This window comes from Ailuropoda melanoleuca, chromosome 8 (genome assembly GCF_002007445.2).
Source record: "Ailuropoda melanoleuca isolate Jingjing chromosome 8, ASM200744v2, whole genome shotgun sequence".
Lineage (NCBI taxonomy): Eukaryota > Metazoa > Chordata > Mammalia > Carnivora > Ursidae > Ailuropoda > Ailuropoda melanoleuca.
This window is the reverse complement of record NC_048225.1, coordinates 34,858,209-34,881,143: the sequence shown is the minus strand read 5'-3', so window position 1 is coordinate 34,881,143 and position 22,935 is coordinate 34,858,209. Positions and strand designations below refer to the sequence as shown.

At 43.2% G+C, this 22,935-nt stretch overlaps 1 protein-coding gene across 3 annotated transcripts in view; it reads right to left on the bottom strand.

The window, feature by feature from the left end:
* The window catches only part of MAML2 (mastermind like transcriptional coactivator 2), a 335,688-nt gene that overhangs the window by 36,176 nt on the left and 276,577 nt on the right, over positions 1-22,935 (bottom strand). The gene's annotated exons all lie outside the window — the stretch shown is intronic.

The window sequence follows — 22,935 nt, the reverse complement described above, 5'->3', positions numbered from 1 at the left end:
CAGGGTGGGTGATTCTGGAGAGCCTTGTATGCAATTGTCAGAATTTTAACTTTTACTTTGAGCGATATGGAAAGACAGTGGGAGATTTTGAGCAGAGAAGTGACATGATCTGATTTATGTTTTAAAGATCATTCTATCAGTTATGTTTGTATGGGAAAGGAAGACCAGTAAGGCAGTGGGAATAACTCAGGGGAGTGAGCGGTTTGGACCAGAGTGGTGGCCACGGGGAGTGGCTGCGTGTCAGACAGACTGAGAGTCAGAGCCAATGAAGTTCATCAGTGAACTGGATGTGGACAGAGAAAGAAAGGGATCAAGGGCAACTAGGAGATTTTTGGTCTGAGCAAAGGGAGGTAGGTACAGCATGATCATTTTCTGAAATGGGGAAGACCATGAAACATAGTTTTGATTTGTTTTTGGTTTTGAGGGGGAGAGAGAGGGGGTTGGAAGGAAAGAATTTAACTTGGCATCTGTCAAGGTTGAGATGCTTCACACAACCAAGTATAACCGTCAGGTAGGCAACTTGATATATGAGCCTGGTGTTCAGGAGAGAGATCCACGCTGAAAATATACATCTGCAGGTTGTCAGCCTAGAGAAGATATTTCAAGCCATGAATTTGCATGTTATCACCCAGGGAGTGGGTATAGATGAAGAACAGAGGTCCAAAGACTGACCTCAGGACACCCCATTGTTTAGAACCAGTAGATGAGGGGGAAACCAGCAGAAGAGCCCTGGGCCCATGAGAGAGTGGTGCTCTGAAAGCCAATGAGGGAAGGGTGTCAAGAAGAGAGGGATCCAGAGCTTCAGTGTTGCTGATAAGTCACGGAAGATGACAGCTGAGGACTGACAACGGGAATGGACAGCCGGACAGCACTGCTGGCTTTGACAAGTGCTGTTACATTGGAAATCTAGAGACAAAAACCTGATTGGAATGGGCTTGAAATAAAACGAGAAGAGAAGTGGGGGTCAGGGTTTGAGTACTGCTGAAAAGGGGGGCAAGAAGATGGAGAGGTAGCAGAATGGAATGTGGAGGGGTTTTGTTTGTTTCGGGTTATATGCCTATAAAAATGTTTCAAAGGAAAAATGGCAAGTGATTTAGTAATGTAAACTCTTACTCTTATTTCATCTGCTTCATAATATATGTGGTAGAGTATATTGTTTGCTTATACAGCAAATAATATCACCAATAAGTATTACTGGTGAAGTTATAATAATGCTGATGACAGTCTTTAGTTATCCTGATCATAGCAATCATTTTGAATATAATATCTATAGGGTTTGGTCTCTACTACCTTTGAACAGAAAGCTATTAGCTTCTTCACCTTGAGGTCTTCTGGGTGGAAATGAGCTACTGGATGTGCTCCAAAAATCACAGACAAGTTTCTGAATAAACTACAGTTAGAGCCACATTATGGAAAAATGTTATGGAAAAAATTAGCCATTCACTCAGTCAGATATAACAGAACTTGGCCTAGCAAATTTTATTTGGGCTATGGTAACTCAACTTTCTGAGTCCTGTAAAAACACACTTGAATTGCCCATTACAGCTCCTTCAGCAGAGAAAGGCTAACAGCCACAACAGTAATAATAATGTGGATGTAAAATTGGACTCCTAGCAGTCAGTAGTGGATTGGCAAGCTACTGGAAACAACTCAGCTGGGGGAACAGGTCAAATTTAGAAGGCCTGAATGTTGGAAGGCTATGACTGGACATGGTCGTCCATTTTAGGTGAAACTGTTGTTCAAATTAAAAAAAAAAAAAATCCAGCTGCTAGTTTATAAACTTCCCACCACGTTCATGACTCAAAAGTGCAGACTTTGGTTGTCCCTCTGAGTCTCCCAGTACTGGAGTTTATGCTATTTGGTAGTTAAGTGCCATTTAATGAGGCTACAGAGAGCTTTTAGGCAATGGACTCAGTCCCTGCATGGCCGATGCTGGAGGTACAAGTCAGCAAAGGGGAGCGCATGCAGATGGAAAAACTGCATGCACAGACTGAGTTAGCAGGGAGAAAAGGAAAGAGCCTGAATCCTCATTTCACATCTAAACTCCAACAAAGGCCAGCATAATTCCCTAGACCATCTTAGGCAAAAGAGTATAAAGGGGGGGCTAAAGTGTGCCTTCAAAACTCCTTTCTCTGGTATTTCTCCCCATCTTTCATTAGATTCTCATTTTTCTTAAGCAACTCTCCTCGGCACAGGGCTCTGTCCCCCCTGCTGGCTTCTGAAGTCTAATCCATACTTGCCTCCCCCATTAGGACTGCATGCCTCAGATTAATAAAGATCTCCTTTTTGGTATAAAAAATAATCTATCTCATGGTCAATTTCTCTTGTTCTCAGTCGGGTCAGTATTTTTCCAACTTTAATATGCATATGAATCACTTTGTGATCTTGTTAAAAGGCTGCGTCTTGTTCGGTAGGTCTTGCTGGTGGTGGGGGGCAGGGGAGCGCTGCAGTACTGAGTTTTTGCATTTTCACAGGCTCCCCGTGTGATTCTGACACTGCTGGTCCATAGACCATACTTCTGGGTATGCCAGGTGACTGCTGCTGTGTGCATACTAAGGCTTACTGGGAACTAAGGTGGTAGGGGTTTATTATATGCCTGCTTCCAGAAAACGTTTGGAGTTCCACAGGCATATTTTATGCTTTGGCCAGAAAAGTGAATTAAATGGAAGTTTTAGGTGTCAGTGGTAGAGTTTAACAGAGTACATTTTTGTCTGAATGAGAGAGAGAGGCTGTTTGTCCTTTTCAAATTGAATTACCTTCAAGTCACCAGCAGTCTAGAGCTAGACTTCAGTGGATAAAACCGGAAACAATCCTCTATGAAGTGTGGTCTTTGTAGGGTAGGAACAACTATGCTAAATGGATAGAGGATAGACTCCAGAGCCAAGGATTATTGGCTTACTCCTTCTTGTGTGTGTGTGATACACACGCACATGCACGTGCGTGTGTATTTTAAGAAGAGTTGGGACTTGAAGGAAGAATTGTATGTTGTCATTGTATACATGGCCATCAGAATAATGTCACATAGAGCAATGATTGAAAAATGCCTGTTAATTGAATGAAAAAATCTAAGTTTTCCAGATTTCTAGAACTGAGTTTCCCAACTAAGGTTGAACGTAATAACCCATCATGAGTCTGATACATCAGAGCTTCACTGAGGGTGGCTCACCGGATGTGCCTCTCTGACTACTGGCCTGTGGCAGGATCATACTTCCCGCCTCCTTGGGAGGACCTGTGATTAGCCAGTGAGTTGTGAGCTGTAACATGTGTCGTCACTCTCTCGCTAAGAATTTACTTGTTAATGCAAGACCTCTGAAGACTGTCTCTTTTCTCTCTGGTTCAGCACCTGGCAATGCTGAGTGGTGGCTGCTCCATCCCTCTCAGTCCCTAAATGGCTACCACAAACAGATCTGCTGCCCCCATTGTGGACATATTGTGTAAGAAAGAAAACTTTGTGTTTTAGTCATTGGGATTTCGATTATATTTGTTACTGCAGCATAACCTCGCTTATTCTGATTAATACAGGCTATGGGGGTCATGCCCCAAACTGAGGAGTGCCCCATCCTGCCTATTCCCAGGCTCAGCATCTCTCTTCCCTCCGAAGCTGGATTTCAAGTGTAGCCCTGAACCAAGTCTTTGGTCCTGAAAACAAGACTTTTGCCTTTGTTCTTGAGACCAAGTTCACACCTTGAAGCTGGTTCTGGTTGGAGGACCCCTGTCACAGCTCTGTGACTAAGTTACAGTGTCTACAGCTCAGACTCGCTAGGGTGAGAGGCACTGTCTCGCTCTTGCCATTCCAGGCATCGCGATTATGCTTCTGAGCCCTGATCAATGGCCCCAGCTCACCCTGTCTGCTTGTCTGGATCTCTGTTGCTGCCCCTGTTTCTCCATCCATGTGATGCACCCACAGGGCAGGACACCCTGAAGACACGGTGTTGAATTCCATGTTGCTGATCAAGTATGCGTGCTCCCACTGCTTATCTGTTGCTGTATTCTTTCTGCCACGATGATCTCACTGCTAGTCCCTGTCCTGAATCAGTCCCCAAACCCCAATGCCTGACCTGCTATAATCAGGGAATTCTGTCCCAGTTTCCTGCCTTTCTCGCTTTTCCCGGAATCACTGCCGTTAAATGGGCCATGTGTATTTGTGTTCAGAGACATAACAGATGGGATCTTGCGGATTACGGTAGCAAACAGAGAACAGAGGGCTTTTAGAAGGATTAGTCTTTCGCCTGGTGGGGAGGGTAGAGAAGGACGCTGGGGAGCTGATTTGAAAAGGGTCACTTGGCCCTATAAGCATATGTGACAGTCGTTGGACTTAGTCCACTCGCAGAGTCCTGTCTGTCTGTTCCTCTAAATATCCACAAAAGAAAGAGCACTAGATTTAGAGTCAAAAAGCATGGGTTTAAGTGCTGGCTGTGCCATTTCTTAGCTGTGCGACCTCAGACAGATCAGTTAGCCTCTCTGAGCCTATTTGTTCAGGTGTACAAGAAAGCTGATAAAATGTCCCTTTTGGGGCCCATTATGAGGCTGAGTGGGCTTTGTAAGGATCACCTGACAGAATGTTTGAAGAAGCACATAGTAGAGCTTTATTAATGTCAGGCGGTGTTAGGGTGACGAGGATAGAACAGACAGGCAGATGGACGAGACCAGCAGGCATCTCCTGGACCTGAAAAGTGAGTGTGGGGGGCTGTGCGGAGCTAAAGGAAGGTTCTGTGAGGAAGAGACTTGAGGAGCATGAGGTCCAGGAAACCAGTCAGAAGAGGATAAAGCATCTCTGCTGAGGGTGTGCCAGAATGTTCCTGGTAGGACATTCAGCTAATTATGCTACTGACTGTGAGCCCCGGCCTTCTTCCATCGGAAGTTCAACCACATTGCTCCCCCCCACCCCCGATTTGCAGTTGAGATGGGCAGATGTGCAGGGGGACAGGCTACAGATGGCACTGTTGCCATATGATGGAGTCACTGTTTGCATATTTTGTTGCTAGGTAGCTTTGGGGCCTCTGGAGGCCCTCCTTTCTCTTAGTTAATTCCCAGCACACCCACTTGCTGAGCCCGCCTTGCCTCCTTGCCTTTCAGCTCAGTTCCCACACATGTGGAAGCTACGGTGGCTGCCCAGTAGCCAGGCATCAGCAGCTGGCAAGGCTCCCCAGACTGGAGTCGGGACCACCCAGCGAGTTAGCAGACTGATGTGGAATGTGGGATCATGTTCTAGAGCACAGCGGGACACACTGTTACATGGGACGTCCCATCTGTGGGAGTGGGACCTGCAGGGCTCTCAGAGAAGTGCCGGCAGACTCCGGACTTTCTCACAAGAGGCCCTGGTGAGGCGTGCCCATTCATTTCAAGGCCTTTCCACCTGGCAGGTTTTTCCTACACAAGCTGTTCCCGGCCCAAACCTTTTCTGGCTTAGAGCAAACATTACACCCAAGGCAGACGATAATAGAGCACAGGGGGAAAGCAGGAAAGATGGGCGGAAAGTCATGTTATTAAGTTGAGGGGCCTCTAACAAGATGTTAGGAGCGAGAGGCAGTTTTGCTAAATAAGGCTGGAATCACCTTGAAAATGGATTAGTCTGGCAGGCACTCTCAGGTGTGTAGGCTTGGAGAAAGTTAAGATACAGGATAGTCATAAAAATGGAAAATCCAGATATCAAAGACACAAAAAAGCTGAAGCAAAGACTAGGGAAAAGCTAGTTAAAGGAGATTTCAGAGAACCAAAACAGTGAGGGGAAAGGTTTATTTTTTAACACACAGTTAAGAGTCTTAGGTGGAAATGTTTAGATTGACAATGAAAGAGTTGTAATAGTAAAGCAGGTCATTTCTGTAAAGTGCCTGGGCCTTGGAGTTAGATGGGTTTACTGCTCCAACTCCCCTACCCTGAACTGTGTGGTCTTGTAAAAGTTGAGCCTCAGTTTCTCTCTATATGAACCTCAGTTTCTCTCTATATGAACTGGAAACTTAACCTCTCTGAGCCTCAGTTTCTCTCTATATGAACTGGAAATCTTAATAATGCCAAACCACAAGGACATTATAGGCTTTTTTTTTTTTTAAGAGTGTGTGCAGGTGGAAAGGGCGTCAGAGGGAGAGGGAGAGAGAGAATCTTAAGCCTCGATATGGGGGGCGGGGCTCAATCTCACTCAGGACCCTGAGATCATGACGTGAGCCAAAATCAAGAGTTGAATCCTTAATGGACTGAGCCACCCAGGCGCCCCCGGATATCATAAGGCTTAAAACAGATCATGTTTCTTTGTAATCCCTGAAGTTCAAACAAATGTTAACTATTATCACAGAATTCTTCTCTTTTCCTACAGTGCATTTTTTACACATTCTGAGTATGCAGATGTGCATCCACATTGCTGAAAGCCATGTCTTTGGCTGAATAGTCTGGCAGTAGGTAGAGATAAAAAGAATAATTAAAAGACCTCCTCTGGCTTCCTATCAATTTATCTGGCTTCTTATTGGCTTCCTAACTACTATTTTGGCCATCCTCACCCATTCACCTTCCAGAACTTCCCTGGATAGTCCTTTGAATTGTTCCAGAATTTTCATGTCTCTGTGACTTTGGGGATGTGATTCTGGAAGCCTAGAATGCCTTTCCCCTGTTCTCCCTCTGCTCACCTCTTACTCAGCCCTCAAAGCCCAGCTCTGATGCCACCTCGGGAAGACTTTGTGTAGGTCCGGTTGGTCACATCCTGTCTGTGTCCCCCTAGCACTCTGTGGAAGACTCTGTTATAGCTTCTGGTAATAACAGACATAAAAACAAAGAACAAACTCCAGCTCACATTTACGATGGGCTTTCAGTGTTCCAGACACCATGAGCAGTACTGTGCAAGGATAACCTCATAGACCCTTCCACAAAACTTCTTCTAGGGTAATGCTGTTGTTTTCTGTTGTTATCCTTATTTATAGATGAGGGAACTGAGGCTCACAGAGGTTGAGTAACTACCCCAGTTCAACTACAAGGAAGTCACTCACTGGTTTCAAAGGCAGCGCTCACTCAGAGGCCTGTACTCTTCACCACCATCTAGTTCTGTAGTGACTTGTTCACTTCTCAGTCTCCTCCTCTCCCCTTAGACCAAGCAAATCGAAAGAAGAGAAACCACACGTTAGTCAGCAGTGTCCATGCAGGCCCTCAATAAATATTTGCTGGATGAAAACGTAAGTGGTTTTCACTTTCAGGAAAAGCATAAGGTAACCTCATGAAACAACCCTACAATGTCACTACCCTCTGTAAACTGAAGTCATATATGCCCCCCAAGAGAGACTACAGTTATATCTGCCATGAGTCCTTGGCCATCATTCATCTGTGTTTTGGACTCTTAGAAATATCACTCAGAGCATCAGGTTCTAATGGGGAGAGATGACCCAGGCATGATAGACACACCTGATCCTCCCCGCCTTTAGGACTGATCCATGCAGTCAACAGCATTCAAACAAGGCAGGAGGCTAGAGGTCTTCCCTTAGTCTTTACATAACCTCATCTACAAAGTTTAATTGTGATTCAAGTATTCCTTTTGGCACCTGTGTGCTCAGCACACACACTGAAATTAAACAGGATATATAAAAATATCTTTCTATTATATCTAGGAGAAGGGAAAAGACAGGAGGGATGATACAGGGGTATAATTGGCGCAACACGAGGTAGGACTGAGATGTTCCAGGGTGGCCATGGGGCAAAAGACGGTATCGTGTACAATACGTTTGTTGAGTATGCTGGTAAATAAATAAATTAGTAGAACTTCTCATCAGGTCTCCATCACATCACTAATATCTATCACGGTCCCTGGCACAAGGTAGGTACTTAACACGTGTTGCATGGATGGGTAAGTGGCAAGTGAATGGCCAATGTTGTAGACATTTTCTCTTCTGCCTGTAGGAAGGACAGGAAGATGGATGTCTGGATTCAGAGCCTCTGCGGGGTAAGGTGAGCTGGCAAGCCAGACTCATCAGGCAGCCGTGTAACAGAGGCTATTTCCATCAGTACCTGTTTGAGGGACACCTGTGCCTCTAGAGTTTCTAGCTAAGGGGACAATGACCAGGATTGAGATCATGGGATGTTGATCACTGAATTGGATACAGTGGAAAGAGAATCCTGAACCAACCACCCTGTGAACAAACCTCATGCTTCCTCCTCCATTCATTCAGCAAATTTCTATGGCGTGCAGTTAAAGCTAGGCCCTGTGTCAAACACCTCACATATATTATTCTCCAACACTCAAAACAATTCTAAGGTATATACCATCAGTATCCCCATTCACAGATGAGGAAGCTGAGTCCCAGAGCAGTTAAGTAATTTCTCAAGGCTACAGGGCATGTGGCCAAGAGCGGACTCTCTGACTCCAAGGCCGCCCACTTCTTTCTCCCTCATTCTTGTCTCAGAACTTAAGGAAGTCAAAGTTGAGCAGGGGGATAGCTGGAAGACAAATGCAGTGTGGGAAGTGCTCTGTCAGAGGTAAGAACTGGGTATAGTGGGACCCAGAGGACATTCACCTCAGAAAGATAAGGAAGAAGGGTCAAGGAAGCAATCCTTCTGCGGGGATGGTATGCCCAGTCTTGGAAGAGGGCTGGGAGTTCATCAGGTGGAAGAGGCAGAAATACAAAGGTAAGGGAAGCCTAGTGCATTCTTGCTCATTGTTTGTTATTTGTGTGTGAATAGACTCATCCATAAACAAGGTATCAATCAGTCTAGCTATCTGCAGCCCTATTTCTTATTTGTCCAAATGTACGGGAAACTATCCACAGATTGAGGACACGTGTTGAGATAAGTATTAGATAACTTGCTTTGGATCTTGAAAGTTTTAAAAATAGTAAAATGTACTACTCTTTTTTTTTCTTTTAAGATTTCATTTATTTATTTGCCAGAGAGAGAGAGAGAGAGAGCACACAAGCAGGGGGAGCAGCAGACTCCCCACTGAACAAGGAGCCTGATATAGGGCTCCATCCCAGGACCCTGGGATCATGACCTGAGCCAAAGACAGATAGATGCTTAACCAACTGAGCCACCCAGGCGTCCCATAATTTTTACTACTCTATCTGTTCCTTCAAACATCTATGTTCCTACTTGCCTCAGTAGCTTTGAGCTTGTCAGTGTCCCTTCCCCAAAGACTCTTGTTTTCTCTTTCTTTAAAAAAATTGTTTTGTTTCAGTATGATTATTATTATTATTTTAAATTCCAGTAGCATTACCACACAGTGCTATATTAGTTTCAGGTGTATGCTACAGTGCTCCAACAGTCACACATGGTACTCAGTGCTCATCAGCATGAGTGTTCTCTCAATCCTTTCTCTCTTTCTCTTTAAGCATTTTACTAGTTGTCCTCTTTTCTGCACTTGGCTAATTCCTATTCATCTTTTGAGGGTCAGCTTAGCACCACTCCTTCTGGGAGGCCCTCCTGACCCCAAGGTTAGGTTGATCCCCAGGATAGTGTCTCCTAAATGTGTCTGATTATGACACTCATCATGCTTTTAGCCCCATTGACTTGTCTGTCATCTCCTACCAACTTTAAACACCAGAACAGCCTACAACTGTCTTGTTTCCTCCTTTACCCTCAGTGGTCAACAAAGTGGCACATAATCGGCTCTCAATAAATACTGGTAGAATGAAGAAATGTGGGAGCACTTATTTAACGTTGTTTCTTACAGGAAAGAAAATAAAAAATCAGCAAAGTTTGATATCTAGCGAATAGAGTTAGAATAAAGAAAGGAAGAAGAGAGAAAAAAAGAACTACATGTTCTTAAAAAAGGTGGAGTAAAATGTGACACGTGTATAGAATTTATAAAATTGTTGCATCCTTTATTGTACCCCCTGGTACTTCTTTAAACACATAATAATTTGCTAGATCTTATCAACAGTAGCCCTCAATTTTCATATATTCCCAACACATGGACCATTTTCCTGAAAAAAAAAGTTATAAAAATGTTATTCATCACATTCAGGCCAGTGTTGCTCTTTGCTAGATTTATGGCATCTGAATAACATAGAAAGGAAATCCTCAAAGTCAGGGCTATACTCTTTCCAGGCCCCACTTATTATATTTTAAACATTTTGAACTGAATTTTACATTTTTAAGTGATCGATTTTTCATTTCAGTCCAAAGGTCCCTGCCTGTTTCTGAAATTTGCAACATCTGCTAGGGAAGTGAAGAGTGAAACAATTTTTTAAAGATCAAGTAATGAAAAAAAAAATTCCTTCTTGTAGGGCTGTGGATTTTCAATTTGTTCCACATGAGACTATCTCAGGAAATTACCTTTTAACTGGTGCTCATCTTGTTTGTGCAGTCATATTCCCCTGATAGGGGTGGACTGGGATCTGAGGGAGTCTTACAATGTAAAAATTCTACTAGTCTGTCTTCCAAGGACAATATCCAGGTTTCCAGTTGTTTGTCATCTCAGAGGGATTCTTCACCTATGTGGGAGATCATTTTTTCCCCAGTTTCTATAATGAGTCATAATTAAGGCAAAACTATTGTTTCCTGTGAACAAAGCTAGATAATGTAGTTTTCCAATTACTGAACACAGGTCAAGGATAGTCCTAGGGAAAACTCCCCAGAATGGGCTGGGCGAATATGTGCCACCCCAATTTGTCCTCCCACCTTCTCCTCTGACATTGTTCTCTCTGTGGGCTGGAAATTCCCACCATTAGTCACTCGTTGGCGTGCAGCTCTCACTTCTATGTTCAGTGACACCTCAGAAGTTTGGTAAATAAACAGTTTCAGGGGCTGAAAGAGGGCTTAAAGGTCACCTCCAGAGACTTCATCCCATGGCAAGAATTTTTACTCATTTTGTATGTTGGCAGACCACAAAATATTATGCTTGGAAAAGCTGTTCTGCTGCTAATTTTTTTTACAGATTCACTCTAAAATTCATATGGCAGAATACAAGCTCAAAAATGATGACTCTACTTCTGAAGAAAAAGAAAGATAAGATAGGGGGAATTACTCTACCAGGTATGTGATGATTTGTAAGCCATTGTCATTTGAACAATGTGAAATGGCTCTGGGAGAAGTCAAAAGATCAACGTAATAGAAGAGAGTGTCCAGAAATAGACTCACAAATAGAAGGAAAGTTGTCACATGACAGTAAGGACATTACAAGTCCATGGGAAAAAAATAGAATATTTAACAAATGTTTCTGTGACAACTGTCCATCCAAATGGGAAACACAATTACATCCCTACATCATGGCATACCCACCCACAGAATTACAGCTGAGTTTCCATCTGGCAAAATAGCCCAGAACTCAAGCTCTATCGATGAAGGAGATCATTCGGGTCTTCCCAAGAGCTCCATGGTGGACCAGCTCCAGAGGAAGTCGAGGATGGTTGACCTGACAGAGAACTAACTGCCAGGGCTCCACTTCAACTCAGCCTAGCAGGCAGGAACACTTCCTAGGGCAATTTCACCGCTTTGAGTGCGCTAACATAAGGCTGGGAAGCCAAGGATACAGGAAGACCCCAAAGGCAATGTTGACAATGATGCTACAGACCTCAGTTTGACTGACACTGACTCCTACCTTTGAGAGAGGGTGAATCAAGAAAAGCGTATGCATCCTCTCCTTCCCTCTTCTGAGCCCCTAGAACACTCCTACTCTTGAGAGAGGAAGTACAGTTTGCTTAGGAGTGATCTAGATCCGGGTCTGAATTCTGGATCAGACCTGTACTGTTTATATGACCAGGGGACAATGGTTGCACCGACATTTCCTGATGTTACTGTGAGGGTTAAGAAAGGTAATATATACAAAGAGCGTGGCACTGTGCCTGGTACGAATGAGTGCGCAACAAACTGGTGTGATTACCATAGGCCTTTTCTCCTCCACTACACTTTGCAACGTTTCTTCTCTCTTCCTCCAAATTTAATTTGTATTTTAATGAATGTCTACTGCTTACCAGGCCTTTTAAAAGATACTTTTACGTATGCCATCTCACTGAATCCTCACAAGAACCTATCAAGTAGGAATTATGATTCCCATTTAATAGTTGTGTGTGTGTTCTTTCTCCAATAATACTATATACTAGTGTTTTTCAAACCACTCGAAAAGGAAATGAATTCATGAAATTTAAACAGTTCCTCTGTTGGATAAAAATTCCATGGCTATGTAAGTTGGAAGACAGTCAGTTAAGCAAACCAAACAGATTTCTTCACGGCAACACATCTCAGAGTCGTTGATAGGCTAAGGAAGGAGGATTTGTTCATGTATTTGATAAACTAAATGGTTGGTTTTTTTTAGAGTTTTCCCTCAGAATACAGCTTGGGGAAATGCAGAATAAAGATTAGATAAAAGGATCCGGTTTTGTACTTTTTGTACACACCTGTGGTGTACTGCATACTTTGGGTACAGGCAAAGAGTTTAATAAATTCCAATTGCTTGATTTTTTTAAAAAAGATTTTACTTATTTATTTGAGAGAGAGAGTGAGAGAGAGAGCATGAAGACTGGGGGGAGACAGAGAGAGAGGGAGAAGCAGACTCACAACTGAACAGGGAGCCCTACGCAGGGCTCAGTCCCAGTACTCTGGGATCATGACCTGAGCTGAAGGCAGACACTTCACCTACTGAGCCACCCAGGTGCCTCCCAATTGCTTGATTAAGTGTGAAATTACTTAGCTCTTTGCATATGAATGGGCCAAGATGGGGAGATGAGATCTCTCCTTTTCTCTGAAAGTGAGTCCATAGTTTACATTTCTTCAGATTAAGAATGACTGGGATGATGGGGCGCCTGGGTGGCACAGAGTTTAAGCGTCTGCCTTCTGCTCATTCCGGGATCCAGTCCCACATCAGGCTCCTCCGCTGGGAGCCTGCTTCTTCCTCTCCCACTCCCCTGCTGTGTTCCCTCTCTCGCTGGCTGTCTCTCTGTCACATAAATAAATAAAATCTTAAAAAAAAAGAATGACTGGGATGAAGTCTCCTGGCTAGGCTGTGGATGGGCTAGAACAGCTGAACATTGAAGGCAGGAGAGAAACTGACGCAGCCACTTTAGAAAATAGGTTGGCAGATTCTTATAAAGTTAAACGCAAGAATCCCACTCGTACTTACCCAACTGACAGAAAAATCTATGTTTCCCCAAAAACCAAATTGGGAACAACCCAAATGTCTCTCATCTGGTGAATGGATAAATAAACTGCAATGCATTCACACAATGTAATACCCCTCAGCATTGAAAAGGAATCAACACAAACAACTAAGTAAGTGAATCTCAAAAGTGTCACAAATGGAAGAAGTGAGCTATAAGAAGCTACAAAGGGCTGGATTTCATTTATACAACATTTTACATGATAAGACCACAGGAATAGAAAAAGGACCAGTGGTTGCCAGGACTGAAGGGGTGGGGGGAGGAGCTGGCTACAAAGGAACACGGGGGAATTTCTCAGGGTGATGACAACGTTCTATTCATAGATTGTGGCTGTAGTTAAATGGCTATGCTTTTATCAGAACTTAGGAAACCATGCCTTAAAAAGGTGAATCTTGTAATGCGTAGATTATAGCTTAATTTAAAAAATGGGAAAAAGCCACCTCCAAAACTGTCCACTAGTTTGTTTTACTTCTAAAGTCAAAAATTAATATATGTTGTTTAAAAACTTTTAAAAAAATGACAAGGAATATGCCGGTGTAATCTCCCAAGATGGCTGGTGCTCATAATTCATTCAAATTCCTTTTCAAATTCATCCACTTCTCACCTTCACTTTGTATCCAAGCTGGCTTCCAAACCATTATCTGCCCTGAGGACATCGACTATCAATTCTACAACACCTGCCACGTACTACCTTTTACTGGACTCTCTCTGTGTCTTGCCTTCCCTAAACTGTAAGTTTGGGGCAATAAAGAAACATGCCCTACTTGTTTCCACCACAATATCCATTACAATGCCTAGCAGGAGTGCTATAAAAATGTTTAATAAATAAATTGATCTGTGCTTACATAGTAGCAGGGAGTCTACGACAGGGAGCCCTCTGAAGACAAGGATCGTGCATACATAGCCTCGAACTGGTCATCGCCGTAAATGCTCCAGAAATGTCTTTTGAATAAATACTGAATGTAAGGGCTCCAGGGGATTATGATTGTGATTTATAAGATGGTGCATGAGTAGGGAAACAGACTAGGGCAGAGCTGTGGCCTGGTGAGAGAGCTTGCTGCAGAGCAGGAGAATAGACCTGGGCTACTTCTTGGAAAACCTGGTGGCAGAGCGGAAATGTGCAGCTCTCCAGGTCACACGTGGCTAGGTTCCATCTCTTATCATGAGCTTTTTTTCAGAGAATTCTTGGACGGGAGCATACTCGATTTGGATCCTGTTGGAATGACTAACTGGGGATGGGCTGCAATATGGCAGGTTTCCAATTGTGTTTCTCAGGCTTGAAACTCTTCCCAGAAGCAAAGATGATGAAGGCTTCATTTGTTAAGCATGAAAATAAAAACAGTTTATAAAGGGTTTTAAGGCACATCTTTTCTTCCCTTTTATTCTTATCTCCCCTATGGTTGGCCACTCCCTGAATTTTAATCTCCTTTGGGAAAGAAGAGAGAGCTCCTTGTAACTCCTTTTCTTAAACTAGACTAAGGGGAAGCATTGAATCTATTGTATTTGATGGATTTTATAAGATTTTAATTGTTATAATTACAGCTAAATAGTTCAACATCCCAAACATCTTAGTCCTTTAGGTGGCCTAAGGGGAATCGGTTTTATACGGATATATAATAACATAATGAACACTTGCAAAGCCAGGTTTATACTCTTTGTATCCGATGACGAACACACGGGATCCAGGAAACACACCATCAGATCTCCGTCTCCCTGTGCTTTGCCTGCTTCTAAAACAGCACAGCTAGCCAGCTAGGGCAGTCAGTCAAATACTTTGATGTTGTGTATGTGTATGTATGTTTGTGTGCCATTTCTGGTTTAAAACTCTGATAAAAACATTTGTTCTATATTAAACCACTGAATTAAAAGTGATTCCATCAGCTTACTATAAACCTCCTTCTCATTTAATGCAAAAAGCCTTTGTAGAAGTCGAAAAGCAATAACAAAAGTCCTAAAACTTTTCAAGTTCTGCCCGGAATTCCTTAAGCCGAAATTATTTTTGATACTTTATTGAGTACCCATAATAGTTTAGGAATGATGAGAAATTTTAAAGACACAGTCTAAGGGAAAAAGAGGTGCTACTCCTCAGCACTGGCCTCCGACCATCCATCATGAATCTGAGGTCAGATGTTTGTCTAGTTGGCATGTCAGGGGACCAAAGTCATTGGTTAGATCATATCGGGCCAGGCAGGCCAGTGACTGGGGGGCCAGTCCTGGATCCCAGTCACCCTAACCACAAGGCTTTTAATATATACCTTTATAATATATATTATATTATATATATATGGTCACAGGAGACCATACAGGGGTATCTGGGAGGTTCAAAGAGTAAAAGGATCCTCTGCTTTTTTTGCAGGACCAGAGCTATCATCACAGGCAAAGGGGCTGGATTGAAGGACAGACTCATATTATCACTGGGTGATATGGGAAGCTACCTAGAAAAAGTGGAATTGGAATTAATTGCCAAAGAAGGAAGAGTCTGCATAGCCACCACAGAGAAAAAAGACTGGAATCTTTTAGATTGTGTGTTAGCCTGTAAGGAGGCAATCCAGGCAAGAGTGAAACAGGTCAAGCAAAGGGAGGTTTACCATCACCTGTGGGAATGATGAGAAAAACAAACAGAACCGGACTGGAAGAAATCGAGTAGGAGCCGAGTATAAGTAATTCAGAATGTAACATTTGAAGCAGAATATCTAAAAAAACAGTAGCGTGTGTTTTACACATGCCCATTATTTCCTTGCGACAGTCGGGACAGACTGCTCTGCCTAGGTCAGTCAGATTCCTGGGGGGTTTTTTGAGAGTGTGGATTCCCCGGAAGACAGGGAGGCTGGGTCTTTTGGTCATCGACTCCTAGGCCTATGAAGTCCTTGGGAGTAAGATCAGGCATCATTGTGACCTGAGGCCCTGGGTAGGCTGGAGTCACCAGACAAGAGGAATGGAAATACTAGGACATCTCAGAAAGAGAAGCACAGACACAGGAAAGATGACTTGATGCCGTATCCCCATCTCCTTGAGTCTCAGGTCCTTCCAACGTCGCTTTCTCTAAGATGCCATTGTAACCCCCCGGGACATCTCCTTTTATTAAAGACAGGAAGAGGAGATTTCTGTTCCCTGAAGTCAAACACTGTCTCCTGCGCACAGAGAGAAGAACAGACTCAGAATCTGGAGACCTGAGTTCTAGTCCTAGCTGCAACCATGTGACCAAGGCAAGTTACACACCCTCTCTGATCTTTAGGTTTGGCATCTGGGAACTCAAGATTATAATATATACCGTGAGTTATATAAAATATTAGTATATATCACTATATTTAATCCCTATAGATATAGGGATTAGACATGAAAAAAGGCCTAAAAGTGTGCCTAGCACATAACGGAGCCTCAAAAAAATGAATGAATATGAAATGAATGAATATGAACATGAAAAAATAATGAATGAGTATATTATTTTTTGACTTTACCACAAGTTTATAAAACTAAATGGAATTTTGAGGAAAAGATAGCTACTTCTCAGAGATTTACACGTAGTTTTATAGTAAAGTAGGCAGGTGACAAACAGAAAATCCCTCATCTGATGAGTGGTGTAAGGCCACCAGAATGACATCACGTACAGTTAGACCAACACAAAAAGCTGGGTTGAAGGTAATCGGGCCATAGAAACAAGACGGGATGCCTAAGGCTTCTCTGTATTTTCGGTGCACTCTGGAGAGCTTCATTTCCTCTCACGACTAGGAGTGATTTATCATTCATTCATCTTAAACCTTTTTAGCACTACTCTGTGCTGGAGTATGGTGGTAATGACATGGAATAACCGTCCCCGACTCAGAGCCCCTGGGACTGGCCTGGTCACCACCAAGGTCACAGCGGCAGCAAAGATGAGCAAGCACTAGGTATGGAAGACGAGATTTCAGGGACACACAACAGCAGGGTAAATAGGGGTAAAGTGTGATTCTTGGGATCGGCATTATCCCTTTCTTGTTCGGCCACAGGTTAGGAACATTAGATCTCTAGAGTACAGAATATGTTGAATTGTCTAACCATTTAAACCTAGAGACTTCACCAAGAATTGCATTGCAAAAACACCTCTGGAGTCAAGGTGCTATCAGGCAAAGACCCGAAAATAGTTAACCCCAAATAATATTTACTCTCCTGAGTTCTCTAGGAATAGCAGTACATTTCTCACATCCGGGTGTGACACTGCCTATTTAAAGAAGGCAAAACACCTTCTGAGGTCCATACAAACATCCAAAAGCATTCCCTTCGTAGCCTCCGTTCCCAGCAGAGGACAGTCACTCTAGACCTGAGCACCATCTTCGATAAGCGAAAGCCAAGACAACAACGCTGAACCTGATTCATCTTGGAAATGCGATCCGGGTCTGAGAACACCGCCTGGGTTGTGCCCGCCCCGTAGGTGGGAGCCAGGGAGCCTGGGCTCCTGCCAGTGCTCACTTTCTGCCCAATCACCAGATGTATTCTGGGATGTTTCTGCCCACAAGCAAAACTCTGGCTTGTTTTCCTTTGCAGCAACTAATGCCTCTGAAAAAAAACTCTGGCTTTGGAGTTTCCCTGCTGCCTTTAAACCTGAAAGTTAAGGCCACACCCACCATAAAAAAATAAATGCTCTTTTTCTCCTTTTAAAAATGACCAGTGGCTCCGCACTCATTGGCGGTTATTGTCCAAAAGTCCAGGTGTTTTCTTTCACTCTCTTTCTCGCTCATACACACTTGAATTCTAAGACACACACACACTCACACACAGTTGGAAGACAGCTACCATTTTACTTGATAGCTGCTTGCACATATAGCCTTGTCACTGGAAGCATGTCTCCCTGGCTGGCTGGTGACCATGGAAAACCAATAAATACTTAATGAGGTCCGCAATCAGGGAGTAAAGGAACATAGATTGATCCTAGAACTTCTGAGTTTTAAGGCTGTCAACAGCCATCTAGTGCAGGCCAATTCACAGAAGGGGGAGAGACCAAAAACAGGTCAGAATTGCCAATTCTCTGGATGGCCTTTCCAGAGGGAGCTGCATTCAAAGGCTGTTCACCCACAGTGCCTGGACAGATGTTACCATCTAGCACTTCTCTCACCAGGCATTCCGAGCCTTGTTTCTAATTCTTTGGCTGCTATTTTTTTACTTCAAGGCCTACAGACTTGCCCCTTGATATTTTAACTCCTAATCCTGAGGGTGACCAAATATCCCGAGAGACCGCTTGGTTAATGGTGTAAAGAGCTCACTAGGTGGAGATTAAAATGAGGCAGGGCGGGGCTGTGGCAATATATAGGATATGAACGCAGTAAAGAGAAGGTTGAAAATCTATGTTCTTGTATCCTACTTAGAATAATACTGCAATATTCTGGTATCAATATTTTATTTGTGAAATTATGAAACAGAGTCAGATAAATAGTAGGAATAAGTATTACTTACAGGAGAAAAATGAAGGCATCTGAGACAACATATTCCAAACTGAATTCTATGGAATGCTAGTGTTTTGTGCATTATTAATGTGTGTTCCATGGGGAAAACACCTATCAGAAAATAATGGATTAGAGAGGCTTGGTTTGTTTGTTTGTTTGTTTTACTTGCAAGACTCAGAAACACCTGTATTATATTGGTGTGCATTATGACTCTTCATTGTTTCTTATACTTATTCGGGCACAGAACTTGTGTGTCCGTGTGTGTGTGTGTGTGTGTGTTGTTATGAGATTTTGCATACTTCAGGTTGGGATGTATTCTACAGAACACAGCTTAGGGATGCTTATCAAAAGAACAATTTGAAATAGATTAAAAAAATGACTAAACCTAAATAAATTCAGTCACTCAGAAGTTTCTCCATCCAAAACAGGCACATAAACCTATCCTAACAAATTCACACACAAGACTCACATACAAGCTTACTCTCACTGTCAGCATTTGCACTCGTTCCCTCTGCTTGGAATGTTCTTCCTCACACTTACTTCCTTAGTTCATCTGGGTCTTTTCCAATGTTGTAAGTAAAGAGGAGTCTTCCCTCATAACTTATCTAAAATAGCACCCCATTGTTCTCTAACTCTTTACCTTGCTTAATTTCTTTCAAAGCACCCCAAATAATTGTGCATATTTATTTGTTTGTTCACTGTTGATCTATCCTACTGGACTACAACCCTATGAGAGACATGTCTGTCTTGTTCAACCTTGTATTTCTAGAACTTAAAATAGTACCTGGGATTCAGTAGCTGATCTGTATTTGCTGAATGAATGAATGAATGAACAAATGAATGAATGAAAACAATTCCATAAGTGTACCACAGAAAGAGTAAAAAGGAGGGGCTGAGGAATTTAGGTTGAGGCTGCTATAAGAAAGTCTTTCTGGAGAAGATGGTCATCTGAGCTTGGCTTTGAAGATGGGAAGGCTTTGGACATGGGGCGAATGGGATTAATAGCCTAGGATAAGGAAAGAGCTTAATTAAAGGTCCAGATGTAGCCTTGAGACAGGTATGGAAAAGAGATTGTCACAAAATCTGGGCCGGCTGCCTAGAAGCCAAAGAAACCACCAAAGCAACACTGGTCCTCAAACCAGAGATCCACTTGTATCTTGAGCCTGGCCTGTTCTATTCACGTTTTTCCAATTCAGTAGTTTACTCCTTCATTGTATTATCTATTAGGTGCCAGGTACACTTCAAGGGGATACAGACAAAGCAGTGAGCAAAACATACAAAACCCTGCATCTGTGGAACCTACATTCTAATGGGAAAGAAAGCGATGCACATTATAATTACGGCATATATTAGAAAGCAGTACATACAGTGGGAAAATGGAGTACGGGAGATGAGTAGTATCAAGGGAAGGGATGCATTTAAAAAATTTTTATTGAAGTATAATATACATATGGAAAAGTAGACATATCATTAAGGTCCCTGAATTTTCACACCCTGTGAAACCAGCACGCAGAACAAACCCCGAACATTACAGGCGGAAGCACTGCTTGGGCTCTTCTGGTAACGAACTCCCCCGCCAAGGGTAACCATTACCTTACTTCCAGTACAACAGCTCAGTGTTGACCTTTTTTGTGTTTTATGTAAATGGAATTGTGTCTTATGTATTTTTTCTAATCAGGTGCTTTTCCTTCAGCATTATGTTAATGAGATTCATCCATGTGGTCACATGTGATTGTAGACTAATTGTTCATCCTGGTTGCTGTCTAGTACATTCCAGAGTGTAACTACACACTTTCCCCTTTCAGTTGTTGATGGGCATCTGGAAGTTTCCCGATTGTTGGCTACTGTAGATATGGCTGCTGTGAGCACTGTGATTCATGACGTCGGTGAGGATACGGATTTTTAAATAGGGTTATCAAGGTAGGGCTCATTAAGGGGGATATTCAAGCGAAAACTTGAAGGGTCTAAGGAAGTGAGCCATGGTAATCTGGGGGAAGAGCAGTCTGGGCAGTGAGAACGGTCATGAGGCGAGAGTGTGCCTGATGTGTGAGAAACAGGGAGGAAGCCAAGGTAACAGAGTGAGTGAGAGGGAGAAGGAGTAGAAAATTCATACTTTTCCCCTGAAACGTCTAAGTCTGTTCTTTGTCCTTTCGGTTCCCAAGGTGTTCCCTGATGCAGGCCCTCCTCTTTTCCCCACGACTGCACTGCCTTCCTACGCTGACTGGGGACCCCCCACTGGTCTCCCACGCTGATGTCAGAGCGGCTTCTCAAACTCATATCTAATCATGTCACTCTCTTGTTAAAATCCCAGTGTGGTTCCCTGCTGGATAAAGTCCAAAACTTCCACCTAGAAATCAAAATCCTTCCCCACTGGCTCCCTTCCTACCTTTTTTCTTTAAGCCGGGCTTGTGTCTCTGTGAAACCTTTTCTCCATCTTGTTGACCCAGTGTTACAGAGCAAAAGCAAAGCTCTGCTAATAGTAAGCTAGTTACCAGCCAGTTCTCTAACGCTCTTTAATCCAGGCCCAGCCTTTAATGCAGGACTAGGTTTGCTGGAGGACCCACAAAGATCACCATCTTTTTTTTTTTAGTCAGCTAACTTGTATTGCTCGACTTATGTGACGATCTAGAGAGGGAAAGAGTGGCAACTAACCATGATACCATTTTACAAGCAGAAACACAAAAGATCAGACACATTAGCAAATGGATTTGGGTTCTAACTAGCAAAACAGGCTTCCTGTCACAGACCGACGCAATGACTAGAGAGTACGGACTGGGAGGTCCAAGCAGAAGGCCCGATCCCGCTGTTCAGGAACAGAAAAGTACTTGAAAAGAAAGAACAACATAAAGAAGCCTTATAAAAACCCTCAAGTGGAAACGAGAAGAAAACTTTGCCATCTGGGTTATGGAGAAAGAGCTGTGAGGGCTGCCAAATGTACTTTAATGGTCATTGGTGGGAAACCTGCTTTCCCCATATACAGGGAAAGGGTTCCAGAACGTATGCTGCACACAGATGGCAAAGTAATTTGCATTTATTATAAAAATTTTCCCATCAGAGGAAGACCAGAATCAGTGAGAAATCCCTGTTAATTTCCTCTGGTTAAAACAACAATGAAAACTAAATGGACAAGAGAATATCTGGTCGAATATTTCAACAAAGAAAAACACATTTCAGGAGCAAATATGATATATTAGGCACTGTGCTAAGTGCTTATGGTATTACCGAGGTGACTAAGGCAGAGTGTTTTCTTTCTAGGAACCCCCAGTTGAAAGGAGTAGAAAGGCATATAATAAATATCTCTAATAGGAAGAAAACCAAAGGAAGACTTCCAACAGAAGCACTCAACAAAAGAATTCTGTAAGTGGTTGTAGTAACTCTGAGACTCCTCATTTATAGACCTAATTCACATAAATAGACAGAGCTAAGCAGCTATGTTGGTCAGGTGAGTGGGGGGCCAGGGAACAAAGGTGGGTGTGGAACATGCAGAGCCAGAGAGAACTCCCCAAATCACACCTCAGCTCTCACCGGGATCAAGGCTGAAGCCAAGCTTGAAATCCAAAACTGTTGCTAAGCAACAGGACCCACAGAATCCAGGGGCTCAAAAGTGCTGGGGTGCTGGGGTATCTGGCTGGGCAAGAGGGAGGCAGGTCTGACAGAATTTTGGGGGGCAGAAGAGAGGCGCTTGTAGCAGTTTTTCATGTGGCTGCACTGATGTCCCAAGTATTCTGAAGAATATGGAACAGAACACAAGGCCTATCCGTAATGACCTGTAGGTGGTTATAAAGGTTCCTTGCCCCCAGTTTTTCCCTTCCCTGGGCACCACCTGATTTGATCCCTGAATTCCACCATTCTTTGAGTATAAAATGCCTCCCATTCTCTCCCCTCCTCCCTTTCTTATATACTATATACTGAGCGTATATTATGCACCTCACATGGCACTAGGCTTGGGAATTTCTATTAAAACATAATTACTCTAGGAAGGGGGAAACCTTCACCTCTGCACATAGTGGGTTCTCAGTAAGCAGTTTTGAATGAATGCATGAGGTCGTTATCAGCTAACACCTTAGAAAGGATGGTGCTCGAGAGCCAGGAGGGAGTGACAGGGCAGGTGGCTGGGAGGGTGGACAAGCATCTGGCTGCTGAGAGAGGTGAACAAGAGGAAAAGAGGTGTCTTGGCACATTTGTCTGTACGATTTTGTTCAGGGCTGAATCTGGCTCAGTTGTTTGGAAATGAGAGGTGTTAAGAAAAAAAAAAAGAGCTGTTCGAGTCCTTGAAGAGGAGATTTTTGCTCCTTCATCCACTATCACAAGAGGGCTCTTATTGCAGGTGAGAACATCAGGATGACTTCCTGTGAATTGGGTATGGCTACCCTGGTGCGATTCTCTTGGTCCACGAACACCTGGCCACGACCACGAAGATGCAGTCACCGAAGTTTTGCCCACACAAGGGCAGC